Source organism: Ambystoma mexicanum, chromosome 5p, assembly GCF_040938575.1.
Source record: "Ambystoma mexicanum isolate Mex_15411 chromosome 5p, UKY_AmexF1_1, whole genome shotgun sequence".
Lineage (NCBI taxonomy): Eukaryota > Metazoa > Chordata > Amphibia > Caudata > Ambystomatidae > Ambystoma > Ambystoma mexicanum.
In genome coordinates, this window is record NC_090930.1 from 322100524 (window position 1) to 322121388 (window position 20865).

Here is a 20865-nt window from a genome sequence, read left to right on the forward strand (position 1 = left end):
TGTTTAATTCTGTATGATGTACCCTTTCATAACGCCCCTCTCTTTGAATTCCCCCGGTCTCACTGAACCAAGAAATAGGTTTGTTTTGCAAATTAAAAGATTTATTTGAAGAATTGAACAATATATATCACACTTTTATAATATGGATACCATCTGAATATCACACTTATGAATATGAACAATTATCTGCAATGGGTAATATTACAATATCGACAATCTCTTTAATCACTTAGGAGTAGGAATAGGAAGAATAGTGTAGCAGAGAATAACTTTGTGTGGGTTCAAGAAAATGCAATGATAGGAAAGAATGCAACACAGAAATAAAACTTGATATGACTTCAATCAAAAGACAATATTATCACTCTTTCCCCTGTTACTACTCACTCCCCCCAATATGCAATATGAAGAGATGGAATGAGGGCACACAGCTATCAGGAATACAATCAACAATGCAGTTCAATCCCAATTCCCCCAGCAAGCTTATATAGAACAGGTATGATTTTAAACAGGTCATTTGCTTTTAAATGTGGTTTGCAATGAATGGGAAAATGCAAAAAATGACTTTAATTCACTAAATAGATTCTGACCTAGTGAGAGTTACTATGGATTGGTTCAGGTCAACACTATCAATGATTGTAGAATGATTAGCATATTGAAACGAAATTCAGAAGTTGAAAGCAAGAAATAGCTATTTTACATGGAATGAAATTTAGCCAAATGCTAAATCGCAGAAATTTTTCCACGTGCGGGAAACACGATCATGGAATAACTATAAGGAATACCGTTTGAATGCTGAGGATGTTAGCTTCAAAATGACGTTTAAATTTCATTTCTAGGACGTACGGTTCAAAAGTTACAGAAGTTTTAGTGAAGGTAGATTTTTCAGAAACAGAGTCAAGATTTCAAAATGAAAGATGTGCTTTAAAGATTAGGAACCAAGATGGACTTATACTAAGGAGCTATGAAAATACAAGATACCCAACGGGACAACCACCAGAACAGGGCGCCTCCGCTCTGATTGCTGTGCGCCAGGACACTTGACTTGATGATGATTATCGCTACAATTATCACAGACTATATAATGAGAAGAATTCAGGATGGACACAAGATTATATAATGCAGTTCTGGATAGGTTAAAATTGATTGAATAGGATTACTTTAAACTAAGAGAAGACTATGGACAGTTCTAGACTAAATACTCACTCCTATGACTTTGGAATGGAATAGGCCCATCAAAGATCCGGTCAAGGGTTTGGCTGGGATTCTCTCGCCACCGGACAGGTCTCAGGCACTGGGTTCTGCTCTCAGCAAGGCCCTCTGGTCTGCACGGCCTCTTGGACTGGATCTGACGGGTAGTTTCTGGGTACAGCTCTGCTCTATGGGTCTGGATCTTGGTTCTTAGCTAGAACAGCAAAACAGCTCAGCCAGGCTGTTGGATTTTGTGGTGCCCCTTGGAAGTTTAGGGGTTAAAATCAGGTTTGCAAGGTTTTAAAGGCCTGCTGAGAAGGGTTCAGCTTTTTGAATTGGGCCTTTCTTCAGGGTTCTCAGGTCTGGTTCTAGAGTCTGGATCTGGAGTCTGGTTCCGGAGTCTGGAATTTCCTGCAGAGTGCTTCGCCATGCTTCGTTGATGAGTGAGAAAGTGAAGTGAGAAAGTGTGCATGGGTCCTCAACAGTCCCTATTTAGCCATTTTCCAAAGTCGGTGGGGAGGCTGATTGTCTATGCCCAACCCTCTAAGGATCTGATAGGTCAGATAATTCCCTTTACTCTGATTTGAGAAAGGAACAGTGTGTCATCATGTGTCAGAGTGATGCTGCCATTTACAATCCAGAAAAGAACCTCCCCTTTGCTTTTACTTAGAAAATCTATTTTTCCCAAAAAACACATTTCCAATATGCACAACGTGTTAATATTACATCTACACATCACAGATTAATTAAGGCACGTCTCTGTTCAAGTCCCATGTTCCTACGAGTTTCGGTTCACAACTGACTGTTTTTTCGCGCTTTTGGTTGGTTACACATTTTCAGATGTGTACAATTATTTACATATACATGCACATACCATCTGGTCATACTTCTGTAATTTTTCATGTTCCTAGCACAACCACAATAGCCACAATATTAAAAACTTTTATGGTTCAGTCTCAGAACATCGCACAGATTCCAGATTAGTTTTAAACTGTGAGTGAATTTTTCATTTTAATAATCTGTAAGTTTCATATTTTTGTCAGTTCGGTACAATATTTTAGAAGTATTTTCCTTAAACATATATTTAATCCAATGTCAAATCCACATTTTCAGTCTGGCCCACCTCCAAGGTCTTGGCTGAGTCAGAGAGTCACATGGCCTCCTTCCTGCCAGGGCAGTTTCTATTGACGCCCCAAATTAGCATCTCCATTCAGCTCAAGGGAGCCCTTTGTCTGCACTGAGAGCAACAGGCCAGGGTACCCCTCCCAGTTCCTTTTCACACCAGCCTGCCAGTTTCTTAGCAGAGCACAGGAGAACAAATTCCTTTGTTTAGGGAGGAGGTGTGGAATGTGTTTGAAGCCCAGTGTGGGGAAACTTTAAGTTTAAACCCAATGTCTGAAATTGCCTTGTCTTAAAATATAACTTACATTTTTAACAAATACATAAACCAATTCCTTACTTCAAGCCTTTTTAGAATATCGTTTTGAATTGTATCCACCTCTTAGGCTTCTGATAGCAAGTCTTTCTTTGGCATAGTTTGAGTTCAATGTACAACCTTAAACATGACAGGTTTTAAATCGCTGGCTTCTGACAAAGGTGAGTAACGGTACTACACCCATTTTTGACAGATTTCTTCCAGCTCAACCATCCTCAAAAGTGGACTTTGTTCAGATAATATATACTTCTGTGGACATTGTATTTATGCGGATTCTTGAAGTAGAATGTTGTTCACCACCCAACAAGGAGGTTGGATCTTTCTGTGTGGTTTGTGAGCCATGATTTTTGCAATGTTATCAGCCAGGGAAAAAACAGATTTTTTTAAAACAGGGTTTTGGCAGTGGTCTCCTGTGTTCCCACTGACGTAGGCAATAGTGGATGGTGGCCTATTTTTCAGATTTTTACTGCACACTTTCTGGTGATTTTTAGCGAGCAGCATGCTTTCCGGCGGCCATTCTGATGTTTCTGCTGCAAGCAATGCACAGTAATGTTGCAGGGCTTGGACTAGTGGGTTGAAACATCCCACACAGTCCAGTCAAGTTGATATCAGATATGTTTTTTTGCTGTACATTATCTGGTCAATTCACAGATAACATGTAGGCACAACATAAAATTACAGTGCACAGTTAACAGTGTTGATAGTCGACACTGGTACAAAGGGAGGGTCGTCAACACTACAGTGTTTTGGCCATTGAAAAGGAGCTATATGATGATGCTTGCATGTGGTCGGCCTTCATCAGGATGGTGAAATTGGTTGTGAAGAGAGAGTATCCTGTTGATCCCTGTCTAGAAGAAGACAACGAGAGCGTGGTTTTAGAGAGTGTATGGTCCCTGGATATAAATGAATAATTAATAGAGGCTATTATTGCTAAATGATAGAAGAAAAGAGAAGCAGTGGTAGTGTCACATGAACACGCCACTGTGCTTACTGTGTGCTAGTTGCTATGGTAGAAAGCTTGTTAAGCTAGGCTCCTGTTCTGAATCTAGGCGTGTCTTGTCACAGGTGAGTGTGTGGTTACCGATAAATCGGACTTCCTTTAAAGAAAGGGGAGACAAAAAGGAAAACCCAAGAGTGAGCATTAGTCTAGTTGTTGGTCTCTACTGTGGGCGTGTAATCCACGCCCTGTAAAAATAGGGGAAGTGTTGTCATTGATTTTACCGGATTAGGATGTGTACAGTACATGCGGTCTGGAATTCCTGCCATGCACCGGCGAGTGAACCTGGATATGCTGAAAATTAAAGTAAGAATGGCACATATTGAATGAAGAGTCTCTCAGGGCACAAGATCACTAGAGTGAGTTTCTCTGGCAAAACACATGCAGAGGCTGTTACTAGCGTGGTTGTGAGTGAACTCAGGAGTGTGGTGACATATCAGAGTAATTGTTATGATTGCAGATGCTACAACAGGGCCTACATTGTGAGACTCATCTGCCTCATCTAACTCATCCATAATATTTGAAACATTATCTTCCTCATCACTTTCCACATTTGCTGGAGGGGCAGGCATTCCAGACCCACTCCCGAGACTTTGGTTCTCCAACAACTTTTCAATTAATTCTGACTTTTTGCCTTTAATAAAGAAATTCTTATCTCTACACAGATTTTTCAAATGATCAACAGTGTAAGTAAGGAGGGTCTCCTGACTGTAGCTTTCCATGTCAGACATGATTAAAATTGCTTTTAGTGGTGTTTAGCCTTGTGGTTAGTTGAGCTAAGGTAATAGCAGCACTCTAAGGGGTTGATTCATGGAGCAAACGTGTGCTGAAAATCCCAGTGCAAGCAGGCGAAAGGTGGCGCAAGCGTGAGAAACCAAGCGCACGCGTGCGAATCAAGGAAGACGTTGCGCGTGTTTCCCGCTGTCCGTGTGCCAAATCCTTGCATGGCGCACGCGGGCACACACTCCACCAAACAGCGTGCGCTACGCGCACAGCAAAAGCGCACATAGCGCGGCGCACACAACCAAAGTGGGCGGAACAGTGGGCGTAACATGCGGAATGGGGAATAACACGTGAAAAAGAAGGCATAACTGGGGAAGTACTGCAGGGAACTACATGGAACGCCCACATGCACGCAAACAACCCATATTCATGGATTCGAATATGGGAAACCCGCACACGGCAAAATACGCACACAGGCATATACGCATCTGCCACACGAAGGCAGGCGGAAGCGTCCCCGCGCACAGTATAAAAGTGCGCGCAAACAACAAACACATATATACAGCTACGATGAATGCCCCATTTGTCACAGCACTGATCGTGGGACACCGCAGGAGGAGGAGAATAGCCAGGGCACACATTTTTGCACCACGGACAAGCCTTTTTTGGGATTCCTGACAAACAGGTCTACGGCAGGTATAGGTTTCCACCCCATATCATCCTAGACCTGGTCAGGGAGTGGGAATATGACCTTACATCCCCCACGCTTTGCTCCCAAGCATTGAGCCCCTTGGAGAAGGTGCTCAATGTCCTGCATTTCTTGGCCACTGGGTCATTTCAGTGGACTACTGCCATAGTGGGGGGGTCTCACAGGCCACGCAGTCACACTGTCTACACCAGGTACTGGCAATCATGACAGCGCGCCCCTCAGTCCGCAGGCACATATTCATGCCCAGAACACCCGCAGAAAGGCAGGCCGTTGTCCTGGATTTTTACAGGGTGGCACACTTCCCCAAAGTGCTCGGTGCCATAGATTGCAACCATGTGGCCCAACGTCCACTAGGGCCACTGAGCACATCTACCGAAACCGCAAGCACTGGCATTCCATCAATGTACAGGTGGTATGCGATGCAAAGGGAATCATCACCTCTGTCTATGCAAACTACCCTGGCTCCACCCATGACAGTTTCATATACAGAATGTCCGCCCTGAGCCGGGCCCTGGAAGCTGGGCAGCATGGCGACACATGGGTGAGTACAAATGCCCTTGCACATGCATGCATGTCACACACACATACAAATCCACAAACCCCAATAATTACAACCATTTACACCTCCCCAGTGGACAGTGCCTACCCTCTGAGCAACCACATGATGATGCCAATCCGGAACCCCACCACACCACCCCAGGTAAAATACAACGCCGCCCATATTGCAACCAGGGCCATAGTGGAGCGCACATTCGGAGTGCTCAAGTCACGGTTCCGCTCCATTGACCGCTCTGGCGGGCAGCTACGCTATGCACCCCCAGTAGTGTGCAGGATCATTGTGACAGCATGTGTCCTGCACAATGTTGCAACACGGCAGGGCGTACCGGTGGACATGGTGGTGCCCCCACATCCCCAACCACAGGCACAGGCGCTGCCCATGGGAGGGGACAGGGCACGTGGCGAGGAAGCCCGGACCCAGCTTGTGGCCACATTTTTCACCTAAACTCCCACCCCTGCAGAGTGCACACAGGCCTGGCATATACCAGGTGACAATAGATGATGACAAAAAGACAGTCAACTGTCACAACCTTACCACCCTGAGATTGTTGCCATGGAAGTGCCACATTGTCTGCATCCCTAGCTACTTAAACACAAGCTATCCTGTGTGACCAAAAGGCACACATATGACATATGACATGACATGATATGGCATTTGTAATGTGCCTATACACACGTGTTTCAAGGTGCAACGAGGCAGGGAGGGGGGAACAAGGGAAGACAGTCAACGATACTACTAGGCCAGGTGTCATTTAGATTGTGCAACTGCAGGGGTAGGGGGAAGGGAAAAGTGCAAGGGGAAGGGGGGGGGGTGCAGTACAGGGTAAGTAGAATAAAAAACAAATAAATAGGCCAGCTGGTGGCAACTGCAAAGGTAAGTGCAGACAAGTGCTGGGAAGGGGGGGCTGTAGGGATAGAGAGACAGTCCCGCAGTGCAGGGGTTGCCAGGGAGGCAGTGCAAGTGGAGAGTGGCTGGGCCAGGGACCGAGGTTGGTGAGAGTGGCCCAGTTGCAGATTCAGTGCAGTTTCAGTGAAGAATGCAGCAAGGGAGAGGGAGAGAGAAAGAAGAAGCAAAGAGGAAGGTTTTGAGGTGCTTCCGGAAACGGAGATGGTTCTCCTCAAGTTCCAGGGAGGCAGGAAGGCTGTTCCAGAGGGAGGCCCCTGCCGCGGAGAGAGATCTACCCCCAGCTCTTTGCTTCGAGAAGCGCTGACCCTGACATGCAAGGTGTGAATCACACAACACCTGAAAAACAGGCCATGACCATCACTGTTATGTCACTCAAACCCTCCCAAACCACAACATGACATGGCAAGCAATAGCCATACACCAACACAGTACCAATAAGGTACACATTGCCATGTTAAAAATGTACATTGGCATCAGACAATGATGCCTGACATGGAATCAGATGAAATGACTGACCAACAACCTCCCACCCAAAATAAGTAATTCCCAAATGCATTACAAAAGTTGTAGCCGTAACATGACAATGAATTCCTGTCTACATGCACATTGTGCATTGCAAAATCAACACTGCAGCTTCTGTGTGCTGTGTCCAACTCCTGCAACACACTGCTCAGCGCACAGCACAGTGAACAGCTATTGTGTGTGATGCACACCCTGAGCATCACATCTAAGCGACAAACCACATCAGAAAGCAAATTAGGCATGTACATGATCCATAATTGGTCACAGAATATGTGCTGCAGGGACACAGTGGGCACCAGAAGGCAAACAGAGTGTACATGTGGATATACAAGGGTGGTTGTACAAGTAGTGCATCATAGTGCGAGTGTGTGGGTCAGTAAGGACATGCATTCAACATATGCATGTGCAATCAAGTGACCATCAGTGTCCTCTACACATCACATGTGAACATTCACCATGTGTACACCCAGCATGTCAAACCACAACTATCAGTGGATGTTTTCAAAAGCCACAAAGCACCGCACCGTCACATGAAAGCACAATAGACAAGCAATTTTAAACTATATTAACTAATTACACTAACTATGAAAAACCTACATTACCTAATTAAACTAACTATCAAACAGAAACTTAACTAACTAAACTAAAAGAAAAATCAAAAATGGCCACATACGACCCGGGGGGAGGGGAGGCACCCAGGAGGGGGGAGGTACAGGGTGCTGCTCAACAACCACATGCGATGATGTTGAGCCAAAAGAAAACCTCCATGGGCTCAACGCATGCACAGCCCGACATATGTGGGAGATAGATGGTCGTCCAAGTCTGGCTCATCCTGGAAAGGAGGACGTGGCACAGTAGCCTGGCCACGCCTAGCCGCAGCTTTCCCCTCGACGGCAGCAAGTCTGCAGACGGGTGAGCCTGGTTCTGTGTGGCGATGTGGCGTAGGTCTGCATGCAGAACCTCACGTGATACACGTGCTTCCTCTTGCAAGGTAGTACGTGTAACACAGAGTTCCTCCTGCAAGGCCTGGTTGGACAACCGCTGCACCTCCCGGCAAGCCTGTAGCTCAGCTGAGATGGTACGCTCAAGCTGTGTAAACCTCTCCTCTGCCCGCTGCCTCTGGGACAACATAAGGACACCCAGAGTGGATTTGAGGGAAGCATACTCCTCCCTCAGGGCATCCATGTGCGCCTCTGCGTGAGCAGCAATTGCTTTACGCAGAGACGACATTTCAGCCTGGCGTGCCCTGCCTGAGGCCGCCATGCCCAGCCTGAGCGAGCGGGCCGTGGACCGTGCCGCCTGCTGCTGGAGAAGCACCTGCCTAGCAGGGGGGAGCACAGATCGGGCCACACGCTCCATGCTCTCAGCGATGTTCTCCATTGCTGCCCCCTGCTGTTCTGAATTGGCAGTCATGTCTTGCTCCCACTCAGTATACAGCGGTTGCGCACGGCGACCGCGTTGCTGGGCTTGACCCCTGCGGGACCCAAGGACTGGGTGTCCTCGCTGTGTTGGCACCGCCTGCGGCTGGACGGCTACATGCCCCCATCGACGTGATGTCCCAGGCACATCAGTGACTGTTGTGGAGGGTGACCCTGCGTCCCGATCCACCACGGGTGGAGGAACCAAGACTGTCTGATCCCTCAGTGCAGATGTCACGGACAGAGGAGTGTCCACATCAGAATCACTCACCCCTGACACATGGACTTGATGCTCATCCAACTTGACATGGACGACAACAAACACATCAGGCAGACATGTGACACACAACATAGAACCTGGCATGCATGCTGGGTCAACTTTGAATTGCTTCTGTGATCAGACCTGTTGAAAGGTGGCAGTTTGCATGGAAGTGGGTCTATGCAGTGCAGAAAATGTGTATTTCACTCACTACCTACATGTACAAGGACTCCATGGTGTGTGTCAGGAAATGTGAAGGCAGTGCAAGGTCAAATTCAGGCATCACCTGCACTGTGATTTCAATAGGTAGCATATCTACAAGCAAAGCACCCCTCCACCCAAGTACAAAATCAGGGATGCCTAGCATGGTATCAAAAGGCTGACCATAGACCTGTGTATTGACAGGCAGTGTTGACTGGCATCAACAGCTTAATGTGATTCAAGTGACAACACTGCAAATGATGATGGGACAGTAAGCAGGACACATGATGAAAACTCTGTAGGCCGCCCACGTGTGAAGAAGACACTACAACAGTCGGACAGAGTCATTGGCCATTAAACAGGCTGAGGCCTGTGACCCACACAGATTTTCAGACCCTAAACATGTGTGCAACGCAGTACTGAGCCACAGTTGACATGGGAAGGCTGATGAGATGCCATGCAATGTATGTCACCCAGGGCTTGTATTACAGTGATCATCCAGTCAAGGACACATAGGGGCATGCGTGCAATGCACATGGAGCATGAATGGGCACTCATGTCCCTGCGGGACATCTGACCTATGCACAGTACAAGTGAGATACCCTGCATCAAGTACTAAGGCTGTACCACACAGCATATGTCTGGCAGATTGTACGCTGGAAGGTAGCATGTACACAGGACGCATGAACAGGAAAGTACACAATGGCAAGATTGAAGCAGACCAGTGCAAAGGTGGAACTGTGGTGCAGAGTGGCGGAGGAGGGGCAAGGGAGCATGCCTACATGGAGTACCCGCATGCAGGCAGAGGACACATGCATGTCAATCATGCAATGACATTGTGCCTGGGCTGAGAGGAAGGTCACCCCACGCCACATGCAGAAGGGCCAGTGAGCTGTAACATGGACCGGAGGGGTATACTTGTAACCAGCATGTGAGTAGGGTGCAATAGTGGTGATGCGGACAGTCCCCCTCTGCTCCACATGTCCAGCATCCAGCAGAGCAGACATGCATCACGGAAGCATTGCACTACTTACACATCAGAACCATGTACATGGCACATGTAGTGGCAATCATGCACAACACATCCCACAAGTAAAATGCACACGTCCTCAACAAACATGCATCAACACTCACTGGACTGGGCATCAAAGTCCAGCATCTCTCCCACTCCTTCGACCAATTCAGGTGGTATGAACTCCGCAACGAGTGACTCATGCGGAGTGACCTCTTCCTCCTCTGGTGCAGGCCCACCGCCAGTCACCAGAGTCAAGTTGTAATTTGAGGCACGCTTAGCCTTAGCGCTGCGTTTGAGGTCATTCCAACGCTTTCTGCACTCTTGCGCCGTGCGCACCTCATGGCCGAATGAACTGACATGTTCCGCAAAATGCTTCCAGTTGGTGTCACGGTGGGCAGCCGTAGTCTGACTATTGGCACTCACTACCATGTCACGGCTGTGGCCCCGCACGTAGTCCACGAGGAAGTCCAGTTCCTGCTTGCAGAAAGGCTTCTTCCTCGACGTGCAGGAGGTTGTGGCTGTGTGTGGGGTCCCAGCCTGTGCTGCAGGTGCAACCTTCCTCCTCTTGGACTGTGGCGCAGACCCTGGCTGGCTAATGCCGCCCTGACCAGTATGGCCAGTGGGTTCGGTGGATTGAGCCAAGGGAGTGGCAGGTGGAGGGACGACCAAAGGCCTGACTTGTGTCAGTGGCATCTGGGTGCCCTCTAATGGACCCTGCGCAGCAACATCCGCTGTGGCAGGGTCATTGACCGCAACGGTCCTGGTTGGCAGACTCACAACAGGAGTGTTGTTGGGTGCATCTGCCCCTGCACTTGCCAACACCCGGCTGTTCGGGGCAGCAGATGACATAACTGCCCCAGGGACACGTGTCTTGGTCAGAGCAGCCCTGCGTGCCCCTCTGGTTTCCCTCCTGGCCTGTTGGAAATCTAACAAGGGCTCCTCAAGTGCCAACGCAGCCTGTGCTCGCAGACCCTGAGCCTGGGTGGCGGTGTCCACAGCTGCACCTGCAGCTACCACTACCCTTGGGCCCGTGGCAGTCGATGGAACGGACTGCCGAGTCACACGGGTGCCAGTGCCAGATGCAGAAGCTGCATCCCCCGGAACCACAGGGGGTGGTGGCATGACAGCACCAACACATGGCACAACATTGTGCTCAAGTGGCGCACCCCTGCCTCTTCCCCCTCTGTGGCTGCCCTGGACACCCTGGAGTCCCCCTACTCCCTGGTCACCACGGCCACGTCCCCGACCACGCCCGCCACGAGGAGTATGCCCAGCTGAGGTGCCCCTCACCTTTGGTGTCCTCCCAACCATGGCACAGATGTAGTAGTGTCGGCACAGATGGAGTAGTGCCAATGGGAGGTGTACACCACAATTGACCTGTGCAATTGGGGTGAAGGGGGTGGGAAGCAAGATGTTAACAGCCCTCCTGCACCTGCAAGGCTGTATGTGACCACGGTGATGTAGTGACGGGTCACGCAACGCTCAGGCACCCCAAAACTGCAGTAAAACCCTGCACGCAACCCTGCAGCCTACGTGCGTGGAATCAACCTCCCAAAGTACGCGGTAGCACCCAGTAACACGAATAACGCGTACGCGTGGGACATGCAGGCTACTATGACCTCGAAAATGGGTGCGATACACAGGGGCACCCGCAGTGGGAAAAATAGCGTGTGCGACTCACCGTCTGACAAGCGCGATGCAGAAAAACACGCATAGCCAATACCCCCGCCAAAAGAAGAGATACGTCCTTGATAGCTGTGAAGTTGTGATGGCGCGCAAAACAACACAAAGCAGCAACACACATCGGTGTCCACGAAAGGCACGTACAGCAAACTGCTGCCCCCGCTCCGCTTTGACCCGTGCTGAGGGAAACGCCCACACGTGTTACGTCACTTACGCGCATGGGCCCTTTCCTCGGATTACACGCATTCCCACGTGGATGTGCAGTTTTTCACACGCGCTGAAACGCCCGTGCACGCCTGCGCGTCACGTCACAGAGGCGCTTACGCTTGAAGGGCCTTTGGTCCAATGAAATCGCGTATGCGTGCAGACGCGCTTACGCGCTAAGGGCCTTTCCTCGAATTACACGCTGACGTGCAATTTTTTCACGTGCCAAATCACTCCGTATCAAGCTGGCCACGCGAAAACACACGGAAGACCACGCTCCTGCCCAAAAGGCCGAATCACTGCCCCCCAGAGCCCCAAGCACGCTCTGCTGCTGCCTGACTGCCTGCTGCCCTCGTGCCCTGCCATTTGGTGCCTGCACATCAGCCATCTGCAGGGGTCCAGTTGCTGTGTCCACCCCTGCTGGAACAGAAGACTCCCGACTGGGATACCATCGCTCCACAGCATGTGAGTTCAAAAACAACATTGTATGTTTCAAGAGTCCCTTGGACATGTTTGCTAATGTCCATACCATGCGCCATGCCTGTTACTGCATGTGTTTTGCCTGCACTGACCCATGTGTTGTGGAGGGACATGATGGAAATGATCTTTGACAGTGTCACTCATCTGCTATTGCTTCCTGTCTAGGGGACCATTGTACAGTACCCTGATGCTTGTGTTCTATGTCTCCCTCTACACAGTGCAAAGGGAAGAAGAGGGCGGAGACGGCGCTGTGGAGCAAAGCAGCGTGGAAGCCCCCACGGCTGCAGCGGAAGGGGTGGGTTAGCCCCCACAGGGGCTTGCAATGGCAGAAGATGGGGTGGAGCCATCCAGGTTGGTGGTTTTCACAGAGGAGGAGGAGTCCGCTACTGAGCCGCACATGGGGCCTGGTAGGGGCATCCCTGCTGGTGCAAGTGGTGCAGTCCAGGGCCAGGGGCAGGAGGCAGCACAGGTCGCCGTGGAGGGGCCTGTGCATGTCACTGTCCCTGACACTGTGACTGCACCACCATGCACCAGCAGGGATGCCCCATCCCAGGCCCGTCCGCAGGTAGGGGGGATGTCCATGTCATCTGGCTCCCCTCCACCTGTGGACGAGGGGACCCCTGGCCGTATGGAGAAGGTCCTGATTGGTGTCGCGTTGCGTACGTCATCACGAAGAGCACCGTGCCAACGTGGCCCAGTTGGGAGCAGCCGTGGTCGGGGGTTTCGTACATGTGTCGGCCACTCTGGCGACCCTCTCCTCCTCTGTGGAGGCTATGCGCCAGTCGTTCTCCATGCCGTCTTCCGGCCCAAATGCCAACAGGGCCCCCTGTGGACCTGCCCCGACCAACGCAGCCAACTCGGTGGGGATCCCATCCCTGCCACAGTCGGGAATCGGAGGTCCAGCAGGGGTGGACAAACCAGCAACTGGACCCCAGCAGATGGAGGATGTGACGGCATCATCGGGCAGGGCACGTGCACGACGGTGTCGGTGGATTCCATCAGCCTGGATGCCGTCGTGCTGGCGCAGGCAGTTGCATCGGAGGCAGTGGCAGGCTCGGCGTGGGAGGCATCATGGCTCGGGGCCATCAACATCAGGGGGGCAGGCATGGGCCGGAGGGCAGGAGAACCCTGGAATGGGAGTGTCTTCCGTGTGGGAGCGGTTGGGCCAGCAGATAGGTGCAGAGCGGCACCGGGCAGAGGAGGAACGGCTCACAATCGTCAGGGCGGAGAACTCCATGCGGAGGGCGCTGAGGCGGGCTGAGTGCCTCGAGGGTATTCGCAGGGAGTTGGAGCTGGACACTGCATTATCCCTGCGAGACCTCGGGGCCAGGGAACATGCCCGCCTCCAAGCCATTGAACAGGAGTTCAATGATGCCCTGGCCCATGACAACAACCAGTGAGCCGTTGGACTAGCCCGCTGCCCTTGTAAATATTTATGTAGTTAGTGTTAGGTTTCCTTTGCTTTTTTATTTATTTTGGACCTTTTGGACAATGGACCACATTTTTGTATATAGTTTTTTTATTAGGTAGTATTTTTAGATAGGTTTAATTTCTTCAGTTGGGATCATGTACCCTGCATTGTTTATCTGTATATAGTTGACTGTTGGATTATAGTTTTTTTTGGGGATTTACCCATGGAGCAATGGTTTTCGGTTTTGTTTTTACTTTTTTGAACTGTGACTTTGGACACCTTTCCTTTGGATTATGATTTGTGGTTTTTCATTATTTTACGGACATGCTGCTTTTGGTTTTTAATTCCCATTGTCGTTTGTTTATTTTTAATTCCATTTATGTTGCTTTTAATACATTTTTTTCATCAAACTTCAATGTGTAGTATCATCTCATTGGTTTCATGCATATCATGATATGGGTTTTGGCATTCACTTACACCCATTGTGTGTATGTGAGGGACATGTGTTCATTTACATACTTGCCATTGGGGTTGTATCATGTAATTGGCATTTCTAAGTGGGTGGATGCAATACTTGGGTGGGTGTTTGGCATGTGGAGGCTGACCATAAGGGCCAGGGATCTAGATTGTGATGACGTGTGGGCTGGGGGACATGTGTCAGGGCCTGCGGGCAGGTGCCCCGCACTGCTGGGGGGTGGCGGTGCAGGGGGACATGAGAGGGACATGAGTGGGGGCCTGCTGGCAGGTGCACCGCAATGCTGGGGGGTGGGGGTGCAGGGGGACATGAGCGGGACATGAGTGGGGGCCTGCTGACAGGTGCCCCGCACTGCTGGGGGGTGGGGGTGCAGGTTGACATGAGTGGGACATGAGTGGGTGCCTGCTGGCAGGTGCCCCGCAATGCTGGGGGGTGGGGGTGCAGGGGGACATGAGTGGGACATGAATGGGGGCCTGCTGGCAGGTGCCCCGCAATGCTGGGGGGTGGGGGTGCAGGGGGACATGAGTGGGACATGAGTGGGGGCTGCTAGCAGGTGCCCCACACTGCTGGGGGGTGGGGGTGCAGGGGGACATGAGTGGGGGCCTGCTGGCAGGTGCACTGCAATGCTGGAGGGTGGGGGTGCAGGGGGACATGAGTGGGACATGAGTGGGGGCCTGCTGCCAGGTGCCCCGCAATGCTGCGGGGTGGGGGTGCAGGAGGACATGAGTGGGACTTGAATGGGGGCCTGCTGGCAGGTGCCCCGCAATGCTGGGGGGTGGGGGTGCAGGGGGACATGAGTGGGACATGAGTGGAGGCCTGCTGGTAGGTGCCTCGCACTGCTGGGGGGTGGGGGTGCAGGGGGACATGAGTGGGGGCCTGCTGGCAGGTGCCCCGCAATGCTGGGGGGTGGGGGTACAGGGGGACATGAGTGGGAGATGAGTGGGGGTCTACTGGCAGGTGCCCCGCAATGCTGGGGGGGTGGGGGTGCAAGGGGACATGAGTTGGTGATCAGTAGTGCAAGGAGACATGTGCCTTTGCTGGGGGGCATGCCCATGTTGGGTGGGCTGCCTGCGGGACATGACCAGGGATGTCTGCAGGGGCCGTGGAGGGTGTACAGGGAACACCTGGGAGGACCCACACTGCCAAATCACGTGTAGGACTCCCCGGCACCCCCGAAATACACGTACCCTGCTGAAATCGCGTGTGTAACTTCCCGCGCACCCCCGAAATACACGTACCCTGCTGAAATTGCGTGTGAAACTTCCCGCGCACCCCAGTAATACACGTACCCTGCTGAAATTGCATGTGAAACTTCCCACGCACCCCAGTAATACACGTACCCCGCTCGCACAGGGCCAATCGTGTGTGAAAATTCCCGCGCACCCCAGTAATACACGTACCCTGCTCTAATCGCGTGTGAAACCTCCCGCGCACCCCAGTAATACACGTACCCTGCTGAAATCGCGTGTGAAACTTCCTGTGCACCCCAGTAATACACGTACCCTGCTCTTATCGCGTGTGAAACTTCCCACGCACCACAGTAATACACGTACCCCGCTAGCACAGGGCCAATCGAGTGCGAAACTTCCCGCGCACCCCAGTAATACACGTACCCTGCTGAAATTGCGTGTGAAACTTCCCGCGCACCCCAGTGATACACGTACCCCGCTCGCACAGGGCCAATCGCGTGTGAAACTTCCTGCGCACCCCAGTAATACACGTACCCTGCTGAAATCGCGTGTGAAACTTCTCGTGCACCCCAGTAATACACGTACCCTGCTGAAATCGCGTGTGAAACTTCCCGCGCACCCCAGTGATACACGTACCCCCCTCGCACAGGGCCAATCTCGTGTGAAACTTCCCGCGCACCCCAGTAATACACGTACCCTGCTGAAATCGCGTGTGAAACGTCCCGCGCACCCCAGTAATACACGTACCCCGCTCGCACAGGACCAATCGTGTGTGAAACTTCCCGCGCACCCCAGTAATACACGTACCCTGCTGAAATCGCGTGTGAAACTTCCCACGTACCCCGCTCGCACAGGGCCAATCGCATGTGAAAGTTCCTGCGCACCCCAGTAATACACGTACCCTGCTGAAATCGCGTGTGGAACTTCCCGCACACCCCAGTAATACACGTACCTCGCTCGCACAGGGCCAATCGCGTGTGAAACTTCCCGCGCACCCCAGTAATAGACGTACCCTGCTGAAATCGCGTGTGAAACTTCCTGCGCACCCCAGTGATACATGTACCCCGCTCGCACAGGGCCAATCGCGTGTTAAACTTTCCGCGCACCCCAGTAATACACATACCCTGCTAAAATCGCATGTGGAACTTCCCGCGCACCCCAGTAATACACCTACCACGCTCGCACAGGGCCAATCGTGTGTGAAACTTCCCGCGCACCGCAGTTATACACGTACCCTGCTGCAATCGCGTGTGAAACTTCCCGCGCACCACAGTGATACACGTACCCCGCTCGCACAGGGCCATTCGCATGTGAAACTTCCCGCGCACCCCAGTAATACACATGCCCTGCTGAAATCGCCTGCGCACCCCAATAATACACGTACCACCCTTGCACAGGGCCAATCGCGTATGAAACTTCCCGCGCACCCCAGTAATACACGTACCCTGCTGAAATTGCATGTGAAACTTCCCGCGCACCCCAGTGATACGCGTACCCCGCTCGCACAGGGCCAATCGCATGTGACACTTCCCGCGCACCCCAGTAATACACGTACCCTGCTGAAATCGCGTGTGAAAACTTCCCGCGCACCCCAGTAATACACGTACCCCCGCTCGCACAGGGCCAGTCACGTGTGAAACTTCCCACGATCCGCAGTGATACACGTTCCCCGCTTGCCGTGCTGGTACAGGGTTAGCGCAGCCCTTTGCGCTGGATTGGGGATTTTGATGGCTTTTCCCTGCACGAGGGGCATTCTTGGGGGCGTAACTGGCGCTGCTGCAGGGTCGCTGCGCCACTGTGCGCCACGGCTGGTTTTGGTAGCTGGAATCCATGAATATGCTCTGCGCGGAAATGGATTTTAGCGCACACGGCAGGTGCAGGGATTCGCACACGCACACTGTGCGCCAGCCACGTGCGCCACTTGTGCGCTAAATTCTATGAATTACCCCCTCAGTGTAATACTATAACCTCACCACTGTATAACAGTGTTAGGCATAATTATATGCAGTACCCTTTGGGAACACCACACACAATTAAGACTACAAGTGTAAGTACAATTTCACCTTTGGTACAAACCTGTACTACACAGTAAAGTGGTAGCGATGGCTGAGCAGCCAGCCTTATCGCAAGAGTAAAATGAGCAGTACAAAAAGTTACACAAAGGACAGCAATTACTATGGTTCAAACAAACACTGTTTCAAGGTTTCTGAGTAAAAGAATATACATTTATTTACACCATCACTTATAAAACAGTTCACTATTATATGCAGCAGAAAATCACAGTCTTAATATACTACAATAACACCCAATCAATTCTGGACAAGTTAAGCTCAAAATGAAGTGTGAGCAAAATGGCACTCCAGCAATTTGAAAGGGAGAAAATACAAGGTTATTCAAAATCAACAACACTAACAAGTTACACTCAGGGCAATCTAGAAAAGGTTACTACAACTAGGATTCAACTCAATAGGCCTGGCCCAATGTTAATGGTTCAGAGTCTTTGCAGAGGATCACACAGTTCAGAGTAGTTTGCGGTTAAGTCTTTGCCAAGAGCTCAAAACGAAGTTGGTCAGAGGAAAAGTTATTTAAAGGAGAAGAGAAGGTCAAGCCTTCGGAGAGGCAAAAGATTTCAAGCACTTTCACCGCGGTCAGACAGAAAGACGACCAGATTTGCACAGTAACTTTAAAGAAGAATGCTGTAGCTGAGGCAGTTGTTCCTGGCAGTTCCTGCAGGCTCGTGATTCCTGAAGCGTCAGTCGTGGTGGCAAGAAGGAGGATGGCTGGAGGGTCATGCACTGTCCAGGGAAGAAGCCAGCAGCGCAGCAAAATGTTGAATAAAAGGTGCTCTCCTTAAAACCCAAAGCTTGGTTTTGTTGTTCCCACCAAGCTCAATGGAAGAAAATTCCTTGCAGATCTCCTCTGTCGTCAAAGTTTCAGGCAATTCGCATCTGCAGCAGGGCTCCACCGGGTGTCCAGCTGTCGTCTTCCTTCAGCTCCTCATTGGTTCTCTCGTTCCAGTGGCGACTCTGCCTTCCAGTCCCAGAGACTGGCTTTTTTATGCACCAAATCCCCCATTCACACAGCCTGGCTGTCATTCACAGAGCAGGGTGGCTGTCCTGGAAGGACAGCCACCTAGCCAATCACACAAGAGTGTGACTTGGGTATCCAAGGAGACCCTGTGCAGGGGGCCTTAAACCCTTCCCTCACATCCTCCCCACTCAGACACTCAGGTGCCTAAGGAGGGCTTCTGAGCAGAAGCCCGCCAAAGGATGGCGAACAATGAAACCAAACCTGGTTTGGCGCTCAGAGTAAAACACTAGAAAGACCTTTACTAAATGATATGGCAAAATAACTCGACCAGAACCAAGTTAGAATAAACAGGGATTACCGGGTTTCATTTGAGGCTACCACCATAGCCTCTAACGGTACTGAGGCTATTTTCATAGTCGGCGGTAGCATAATAATGGTAGATACCACTGCCACCAGCCAAATCTTAGAGAAAGGGGAACAAAATAATGTTCCATGACAATCAGACAGAAGGGGATAACTATTAACCCCTCCAGTACTCTATTGGAAGATAGGGTGTACTGGGTCTGTAATTTTAAAAAGACTATTAAAGTCAATGGTAACTTTACATGTTCTGGGAGACAGTAGTCAGTCCCAGAAAATGGAGTTTAAAGTGGGAAGTCTGAAAAGACAACCCTGTGTCACTGCACTAAAGGTGCTGGGTGACACACAGTAAAAAGATGATGCCTATGGAGTGGGTGAGACTGCATAGTCCATGAGCATAAAAATGTATAACAGCAAAACACATGTAAGATTGGGAAAAAAGGCTCACACTCTTACCAGGTAAAAAAAAATTAAACCCGAGAAATCCAGCAAAGCTGTTGAGGGACTCAAAAGGTAAGGGAAATTAGCCATTCTGGAGAATTCTCCCTAATAGACTGTTCTCTGATTTTAGCAGGGATGTTGGACTGGTAGAATAGGTTTTCTGGGACAACTCTTTTTCATGTTGCTGGCATCCCAATCCTGTCATCATATGTGAGGGTGTAGAAGAAGAAGACTAACAAGGAGCGGTCATTTTGTGGCTATAAACCTTTATTGTGTAACTCAAGAAAACCTATCTTTCCCTTATTCTAAGGGGCTTGCCCTGCCTTAACCTAGGAAAGCTTTAGTGAGCTTTCAGAATGTCAGTCAAAAATAAGTGTTCTCCATCCTCCATCAGAAACCATCTAATCTAATCATAACACTATAAACATACGTCTTTAACTAAAGTGAAGTGTGTGTTTCCTTCACCAGGAGAATGACTCAGTTCTCCTGACTGCTTCAGTCTTCAAATAGAATTAACTCCTTCAATGTCCCAACACAAGGAACCAGGGAATTGGCTTCCTTATCCTGGTCCTTCTATAAAAGTGTTCCACTGTTGTCTTTAAGCACTGTTGCCGAAAACTTGGATGAGTCTCTTTAACTCCTTCAGGGAGTAGAAAGACTCATAGCCTTATTTGCCTTCTGTTTCATACTCTGATAATGGATATCTTTTCCAGGGTTTTCTATATATTTCTTTTATGTCTCTCTACTGGGTTCTATATCATAACGAGGTGATTGTTGTCCAAAGCTCTCAAACTTTCCAAAGACGTTAGTTGGGCCACAGCAACGGGGGAGACAACTCCTGAAGCCCTCTGTTTTAACAGAGGTATTGGTGAATCACTGTGATGAGGGAGAAGACTGCTGATGTACTGGTTTTAGCAGTGGTATTTGATTGACCTTGCGACAAGGGTGAGGACTCCCGAAGCACTCTGATTTGCCAGTGGAATTGGGTTGACCACTGCAATGAGGGAGATGACTCCCAATGCACTCTATACAGTATTATCCCTTTTTATAATGTTCCACCAACAACTGGGATGAGGGTGATTTCTCCCGATGTACTCTTCAATTTTGAAGACTCCTACCGGATCTTGACAGCTCCCGCCACCTGCAGTTTTCCCCCGGCAGCTTACTGGTTCTTTCTGGGATTTGATGTTGTCCTCTTTCTCCAGGACCCCACCCGCGTCCTTATTTTGGTATCAGCCTCTTGTGAGACACATGGTTAAATATACTCAGCGGTTCCTGCTATGCCAACGTTGTTCTATAGAGTTTCAAGACATCCAGAGTCGGCGCTGTTACTGGACCACATGACCCACCCTGCCCAGGTCGCACCACTAGGGTCTTCCCTGTAGCTTGCTCGCAGGTCGACTCCTGTCATACTGCGCAGGACTCTCTCGATTCGCTGACAGTGTCACTCGCACTGCATTCCCCCGGTTTGAAACTCTAGGGCTCTCCAGTCTGTATACCTGGCTCCCCCTCTGCTTTTTATTCTTTCTGCTTCCTTTCTCTTAGTCCTTCTTTTCCTTTTATCATGTTATACTAAGTCCTTCCCCACAGAACACTGCAATGTTTCCGCTCGTTCCATGGAGCAGTCATCATGTTTCTTTCTGGGCTACCTCGTCACAG